This window comes from Enhydra lutris, unplaced genomic scaffold (genome assembly GCF_002288905.1).
Source record: "Enhydra lutris kenyoni isolate GAN:26980312 unplaced genomic scaffold, ASM228890v2 scaffoldscaffold42, whole genome shotgun sequence".
Classification (NCBI taxonomy): domain Eukaryota; kingdom Metazoa; phylum Chordata; class Mammalia; order Carnivora; family Mustelidae; genus Enhydra; species Enhydra lutris.
The window spans coordinates 5,253,064-5,261,557 of record NW_019154126.1 but is presented as its reverse complement, the minus strand read 5'-3'; the positions used below and the strand labels follow the sequence as shown (position 1 = coordinate 5,261,557).

The 8,494-nt window shown below is 39.7% G+C and overlaps 1 pseudogene; it reads left to right on the top strand.

Moving 5' to 3' along the window:
• The first annotated feature begins 349 nt into the window (after positions 1 to 349).
• On the top strand, positions 350 to 1,096 carry LOC111155511 (annotated as a pseudogene).
• The last annotated feature ends 7,398 nt before the right edge of the window (positions 1,097 to 8,494 follow it).

The following is an 8,494-nucleotide window of genomic DNA, read 5'->3' as shown; positions in this document are numbered from 1 at the left end:
ATCTAAATAACATTACTGAGTGTACAAATATGCCCAGACTTTATTAAAATAAGCTATGTTTCTGAATGTCCTATGAATTTCTAGTGTATTCAGAAATACATCATTAATTCAATTATTTATTTGGCAAACATTTCTATATATGATGGCCTATGCTGCAGTTATCAGGGAGTAAATCTTGAGTCTTATCTTTCAAAAGATATTAGTCTACTAGAAGAAACATGTATAGACAGAAAACCAAAGACTCAACAGCCCGGTCACCCACCCTGTGGTCCCAATCCCTGCACGGTCTACTCCCATTGCCCAAGGAAAACCAGGTTCATGAACTGACCAGGCCACAGGCAAGTGGTGAATGGGCTTTGGTGAGCCTGAGAAGGGACAGGCCTGCCCTGGTCCCCACAGGTCAGTGTGTCTGTCCCTAGCACTCTCCAAGGATAGAAAAGGAGGAAGAACCTGTCCAGAATCCCTACAAGATAAGAAAAGAAGGGGAAATCTCAACATGAAAAAACTCTACAGAAAGTGAAGGTAAAGCTCAAGATCCAGGGAAAGCCAAAAGATGAAGTAGAGCCTGAAGATGAAGGAAAATCAGATGAGGAAGAAAAGCTGGAACTGGAGGGGAAGCCAGGGCTAAAGGAAAGCTCCAGAATGAAGGACAGTCAGAAGATGAACAACCAGAAGATAGAGGAAAACAAGAAAGCAGGGCAAGTCCGAAAATGAGGGAAAACCACACAGTGCGGGCAAGCTAGAATCCCTGGCAAAGGCTGAGAGTGAGCTGCAGGCTGCCACTAAATGCCCACCTAAAGATTATATACCCAGGAAAACAAAAAGAAAAACGGAGAGGGGGACAGAGGATCCCCCCAAGGACTACCAGGGGTTTCTTACAGGAAAGGAACTTGGGCAGTGTGGAGATGACAACAGAATGTGGAGACATGGCAAGGGCTAAGGAAGAACTAAGAAAAAATAGAAAATGGGTGGTTTTCATTGGATGAAGAGAGATGTATGAAATCCTTCACCCCAAGAGGCAACAAGGTGTCAGGGGCGAGGAATGAGGGGCGGAGGTCGGGGCCAAAGGGGCTTACATGATATCCCATACCTATAATGACTTGGGCCTTCAATTCTAATTTCTCTAAAGGGAATATTCCTGACCCTGTTTTTCCTGGCAGGCATTTGCCAGGCTACGTGCTTTAATCTTAACCTGATACTTTGCTGTAGGGGTCACTCTTGCTGCCAGAAGCCTTTGGATCCAGCAACAGTGTTCTCTATCTTTCACTAGGGAATTTCATCCATGTGCATGGAAGAAGTGTTCATGGTACACTGTAAGATAACAATAAAGAAAAACAGTTTTTAGAATCAAAAGAAAGAAAGAAAGAAAGAAAGAAAGAAAGAAAGAAAGAAAGAGGGAGGAAGGAAGGGAAGGACTCAATAAAGAGATACCATAAGCTAAGTCTGAAGAATGAATGAGACTTTTTAAGGCAAGAAATATTGGGAATGTCTAGTGAGATAAAAGCCAGAAGAAAAATATAGAAATACAGAAGCACCGAATAATTTCTAATTTAATGAGTGTGAGACAGATACAAGATATGGAGGTAGGAAATAAGACCAGAAATGTATGTCAAGGCAAATGAATAAAGGACACTGTGTCTTGATAAGGAGTTTGGATTCTAGCATATGGGCCAGAAAAGCCATGGTGGCTATTTTAGCACAGAAGTAGCACGGCTACTCATTTTTTAGTTATTATTTTTAGAAAATAAGTGATTTCAATGTGATAGGTGGTCTTGGATAAGGAATAGCTGGTGGTAGTGATACCAAGGTAAAGGCTACTACATGGACAAACAGTTATTTGGCTATGTGACTAAAAATATGGTCATGGGGACAGATTTTTGAGGCCCAATTTTATTATATGATTGACAATTTTTTTTAAAGATTTTTACTTATTTAAGAGACAGAGAGAGTATGTGAGAGAGAGAACAGGAGTGGGGTTGGGAGCGGAGGGAGAAGCAGGCTCTGCAGAGTAGAGAGGCTAAAGTGGGGCTTGATCCCAGGATGCCGGAGTTATGACCTGAGCTGAAGGCAGACACTTAACCAACTGAGCCACCCAGGTGCCCCTATAATTGGCAATTTCTTTACCAGTAAACTGCAGTGGGATAGGGAAAAGGAGAAATGTAAAATGATACTAGGTTTTAGGCTTGAGAACATAAGTAGAATAAAATCTACTTAATTAAAATCATGATGCAAGACAAAGAAACCAATCTAGGAAGAAAAATAATGAGTCTAGATTTAAACATCTTAAATTTGAATAACCCTGACATCCCAATGAAGGTTCTAATAAACAGCAGGTAGGGTGCCTAGGTGGCTCAGTCAGTTAAGCATCCAACTCTTGGTTTCAGCTCAGGTCATGATCTCTTGGTTGTGAGACAGAGCCCACCATAGGGCTCGGCAGTGGGCATGGAACCTGCTTAAAATTCTTTCTCTCCCTCTCTCATTGTCCCTCCCCCTCTCTCTCGGCTGCTCTAAAATAAAATAAAATAAAAATGATCAGCAGGTCATTATCTTCAGGGACATTATCTACAGGGACTGAAGATAAAACTCACACCAGCTTATATCACAAGAAAATTTACAACCTGTTTTTCCTGAGAAATCATTCTAATTTCTTCTTAAAAATGCCGATAATTGGCCACAGAAACATTTTTACTAGATATGTCTCCTCTAGCAAAGAAAACAAAACCAAAATCAAACTATTGGTATTATACCAAAAGAAAAAGCTTTTGCATAGCAAAGGAAACCATCAACAAAAGAGGCAGTTTACTGAATGGGAGAAGATATTTATAAGTGATATATCTGACAAGGGGTTAATATCCAAAACATATTAAGAGTTTACATAACTCAACACTCAAAAAACAATCTTGTTAAAAAATGGGCAGAGGACCTGATCATTCAGGTCCTTAATGTCGAGTCATGACATTTTTTTCAAAGACATGCAAATAGCCAATAGACACAGGAAAAGATGTTCAACCTTACCAATCATTAGTGAAATACATATTAACACAATGAGGTATCACTTTATACCTGTCAGATGGCTAAAATAAAAAACACAACAAATAACAAACGTTGGACAGGATGGTAGAAAAGGGAACCCTAGTGTATTATTGGTAGAAATGTAGCCACTAGGGAAAATAGCACGGAGGTTCCTCAAAAATTTAACAAAAGAATGGCCATAGGATCCAGTAATTCCACTATTGGGTATTTACCCTGAGAATACGAAAACACTAATTTGAAATGGTATATGTACCCCTATGTTTACTACAGGATTATTTACAATAGTCAAATTATGCAAGCAATTCAAGTGTCCATCCATAAAGAAAATGTGACATGTGTGTACGTGTGTGTGTGTGTGTGTGTGTGTGTATACACCACGTCACATTTTCTTTATGGATGGGCACTTGGATTGTTTCCATATTACTCAGCATTACTTACTTCCAGAATATTACTCAGCCATAAAAAGGAATGAAATTTTGCCATTTGCAATAACATGGATGGTAGAATTCTAAGTAAATCAGTCAATCAGAAAGACAAATGCCATATGATTTCACTCATATATGGAATTTAACAAAACAAAACAAAAAAGACAAAACAGCAGACTCCTAAATACAGAACTGGTGGTTTTGAGGGGGGAGGTGAGTGGGTGTTGGGGGTGAAATATACAAAGGGGATTAAGAGTACACTTATGGGACACCTGGGTGGCTCGGTCAATTGTGCATCTACCTTCCACAAGAGTCATGATTCCGAGATCCTAGGATGGAGCCCTGCATCAGGCTCCTTGCTCAGCAGGGAGCCTGCTTCTCCCTCTTCCTGCCACTCCCCCTGCTTGTGTGTTCTCTTTCCCTCTGACAAATTAATAAACAAAATCTTAAAAAAAAAAAGTATACTTATGTTGATGAGCACTGAGAAATGTATAGAATTATTGAATCATATTGTATACTTGAAACTAATGTAACACTAATGTTAATTATACTTGAATAAAAATAAATAAGAATGCAGGTAGTTATAGTACCTCAGAGTTTTAGTGGGTGATTAAATATTAGGAGGCAAGTCACCTCAATAAATGACAGCTATGTTGCTATCTATTTTTGAAGTCATTTGGATTAGAAATGAATTCAATAATCCAGAGAGAATATATAATGTATTTGAGGTTAATACATTTGTATCTGAGTCTGTGTATTGTATATTATACAATGTATTTGAGTCTAAAAATGTGCTTCAAAATATGTTTTTGTGGGTTAACAAAATATTTCAATCTTAGGTCAAACTTGAGACCTTGGGGTAGCAGAGCAGGAAAATATCCAAACAGAGTTTCAGATTTGTTTGTACTTTTCAAAGTGCCCTCTCACACATCATCTGATCAAATTCACAGTCATTCTTTGAAGCAGATATTATAAGGCTTATGACTTGTCTGTCCACGGTCAGTCACAAAATATGTATTGTTATGGAACTGATCTTGCATATCTAGCTTCTGACTCTCAGCCTACAGCTCTGCCCTATCAAATCTTAACATTCATCCTTCTTTCTGGAATTTACCTCAGACTTCAATAAAATAGCCCTACGAAATACTGCATTTGGAAGGAGCTCTGATATACAACTTTTTGACTTCGAAAGCACTTAGTGGTTTATCACTCCCATTAGAAAAACATTTCCAAGAAGGAGACAAATGTCCAAAACCTATAATTAAAGTTTTGAGTATACAATTCAATTAAATAATTTGGATATAGCTGGGACTGTACTGACTCTTTTGAGCTGATATTAAAACTGCGATACTGTTGTAACATTAAATCAACCAATTTTAAAAGATTACTGTTATTTCTAAAAAACTGAGCCAGATGTGATCAGTGTTGTCTTGAATAACAGTTACCCTCAGGAAAAAAAATGGCACATCCATCTTATTAGTTCTATGCCAATTTGAAAAATAAAGTTTAAAATGAAGCCCAAAAAATTAAGCCTTACATTTTTTTTTAACCCTTTTACCACTTGAACACTAAAATTTTTCTTGGGCTTAAAGGGTAAGTATTCTCTTGGGACACCTGGGTGGCTCAGTTGGTTAAGTGTTTGCCTCCAGCTCAGGTCATGATCCCAGGGTCCTGAGATCCAGTCCCCCATGAGCAACTTGTTCAGCAGGGAGCCTGCTTCTCCCTCTGCCTGCTGCTCCCCCTGTTTTTGTGTGCTCTCACTCTCTCTCTGACAAATAAATAAAATCTTGAAAAATAAATAAATAAAAGATAAGTATTCTTCTATAAAGAAAGTTGAAGCATAATAACAGTATTTTGTTACCAAGTCCATGATATAGTATTTCTTGAAAAACCTTCCTCTAGTGGAAGTATTACTCAGTCATGTGCACAGTTTCACCATCTGTAAAATGGAGTTTATTTTTTCACATGAGTTAATAGTGGTATTTGGCAGTTTTAGGAACCTCAAAACATTCCCAAAGTGCCACTTTTTCTATCATAAGAAAAATTTCTCCTTAAGCTAGTTTGTATTTCACTCTTCATCTTCCATGAGATAATATCCTAGGACACAGGATGATGGAAACTTAATTCTGCTCAGGCACATAACTGCTCCAGTCCATGGAAAATAACAGCAATAAGATGTGGAATTCATCTAAAAAGTGTAATTACACATTAAATGATGCAGTTTATGCTGGACATCTGCAGCATATCATTGTAATTAATCAGGAGTGGGTAAGTGCAAAAATATTAAGAGGATAAGCATGTTCTGTCTCTTGCATTTTTCTCTCCACTTATATAGAAAATAAACAGCCTGGAAGAATGAGTAATTTACAAAAAGGTTTATATGAAAGAAAATCTTGAATCTTCAGAGTTCTTAGGTAGAAAAAGCCCTCAAGAGAATTGATTCTAAGTAAAACCTTTACTGATAGGTCTAAAATAAAGGGAAAAAAAGATGGAAAGAGGAAACAGAATAAGAGAACGGCAGAGCGAGGCACTTCAAGGAAGTTTCAGACTACTTGTCATCCTTTGAAGAAAGTTAAATGATCAAAAATAATTCTAACATTCTTTGTCTACCCGGTCCTGGAAAAAACTATTACAGATTCATAGCGATCCAGGGAAAACAATCCAATATAAGTAAGATTATGTGTATTTTGCAAAAATATATGTGGACCCCCTCTCAAAGTATAACTGTACTGGTAGAATTTCAAATGCTCTGGTATCTGCATGGAAAAAAGAATTTAAATCATTAAACAGTTATGGGGCTCCTATCATATTATCAACACTGTTCTCAATGCTAGGAACACAGAGATGAGTAGTAGGAGGTGGTCCCTGCCCTTGATAACCTAAGAATCCAGGCAGTATGTCAAAGCATACCAACCAACAAACAATTGAAAACTATAATAAACTATTACAATAGTGATCTGAACAAATTATCATCAGGACACAGAGAAACAAGTGCTTACCTCTTTAGCCTGGAAGAAGCAGAAATGCAGAATAATAAGCAGTCTCTCAGAGGAAGTGGCACTTGAGATGGCATTTGACAGATGAATAGTTGTCTCCAGGTAGGCCTGGGAAGGAGGTCCTTCATAAGCTCTGGATGTTCTCTGAAATCCTTAATGTAACATCAAACACGTTTAAAATGTGCCCATATCAGATATTAAAGTGTGCTTTTTAATTTACACATAATCGTAAGAGTTGGACTGCACTTACCAAGATACTGTAATGCTACATTTTGTAAACCATGAATCAAATATTAATTAAATTCTGTGATTTTTTTTCATATATTTAACAAAATACATTGTCCCCTTTCTCCAAAATTTTCCTAGACTCTTGGAAAACGCTTAGTCTCCAAACACTGTTCCTGTGGTACCTGATAAAAAGTAATGACTAGGGCTAATGCCCGCCAGCCACAGGATTTGGCTGGAAAAGAGAGTCTGGGAAAATGTGTGTTTGAGTCAGGAAAAAAAAAAAAAAACAACAAAACTTTTTTTTTTTTTTAAGTGGGGTCAGAGGCAGACGGAAAGGTAGAGAGAGAATGTTAAGCAGGCACCATGACCAGCACAAAGCCCCCTGTTGGGGCTCGATCTTACAATACCAGAGATCCTGACCTGAGCTGAGATCCAGAGTCAGATGCTAACCCACTGTGCCACACAGAATGCCCCTAGTCAGAAAATCTCTTAAGATCACTGATTAACCCTTTATAGATAAACTCATTATCATATTTGCATAAGGCATTCTCTCTCTCCTACAGTTAGATGTCATCAGCAGAATGACTGAGAGAGGGTGTACGTTGAGAATTTTTTTCCTTCCTGTGATCCCATGACCATGGAGTCCCTTAGTCTTCAGCCTTGGTTTCTCTATTCATAAACCAAGGACAGTACTACAATCCTATAAATGTGAAGTATCTAGTTTCATAAGGAAGACTCTAGAGATGTAAGGCAGTATAGCAGCCACAATAACCCAGGGCTTTTTATCTAGCACTTTCCTTTGAACACAGGAATGGCAAAAGTTCCTAAAATGTTGCCTTCACTAGAAAAATATGTAACCAGAAGATAAGGATTCCTCCCTTCTTTAAAATATTACTGAAAGGTGGGAGGAGTCAAGATGGCAGAGAAGTAGCAGGCTGAGACTACTTCAGGTAGCGGAAGATCAGCTAGATAGCTTGTCTAAAGATTGCAAACACCTACAAATCCAACGAGAGATCGAAGAGAAGAAGAACAACAACTCTAGAAACAGAAAATCAACCACTTTCTGAAAGGTAGGACTGGCGGAGAAGTGAATCCAAAGCGACGGGAAGATAGACCGTGGGGGGAGGGGCCGGCTCCCGGCAAGTGGCGGAGCAACGGAGCACAAAATCAGGACTTTTAAAAGTCTGTTCCGCTGAGGGACATTGCTCCAGAGGCTTAACTGGGGTGAAGCCCGCACAGGGTCAGTGTGGCCTCAGGTCCCGCAGGGTCACAGAAGGATCGGGGGTGTCTGAGTGTCACAGAGCTTACAGGTATTAGAACGGGGAAGCCGGCTACAGAGACAGAGCCGAGGAGTAAGCTCTAAGCTCGGGGTTACCTTGAACCGGTCGCAGCCTCGGTCAGCTAGGAGTGCGGCTGGAGGCCAGGGTGACGGGAGTAATTGGGCGCTGTTCTCTGAAGGCACACTGAGGAGTGGGGCCCCGGGCTCTCGGCTCCTCCGGGCCGGAAACCAGGAGGCCGCCATCTTCATTCCCCCCTCTGGAACTCTACAGAAAGCGCTCAGGGAACAAAAGCTCCTGAAAGCAAACCCGAGCGGATTACTCAGCCCGGCCTGGGTAAGGGCGGTGCAACTCTGCCTGGGGCAAAGACACTTGAGAATCACTACAACAGGCCCCTCCCCCAGAAGATCAACAAGAAACCCAGCCAGGACCAAGTTCACCTAACAAGGAGTGTAGTTTCAATACCAAGGAGAGCAGCAGAATTCCAGAGGAGGAGAAAGCAAAGCATGGAACTCATGGCTTTGTCCCCATGATT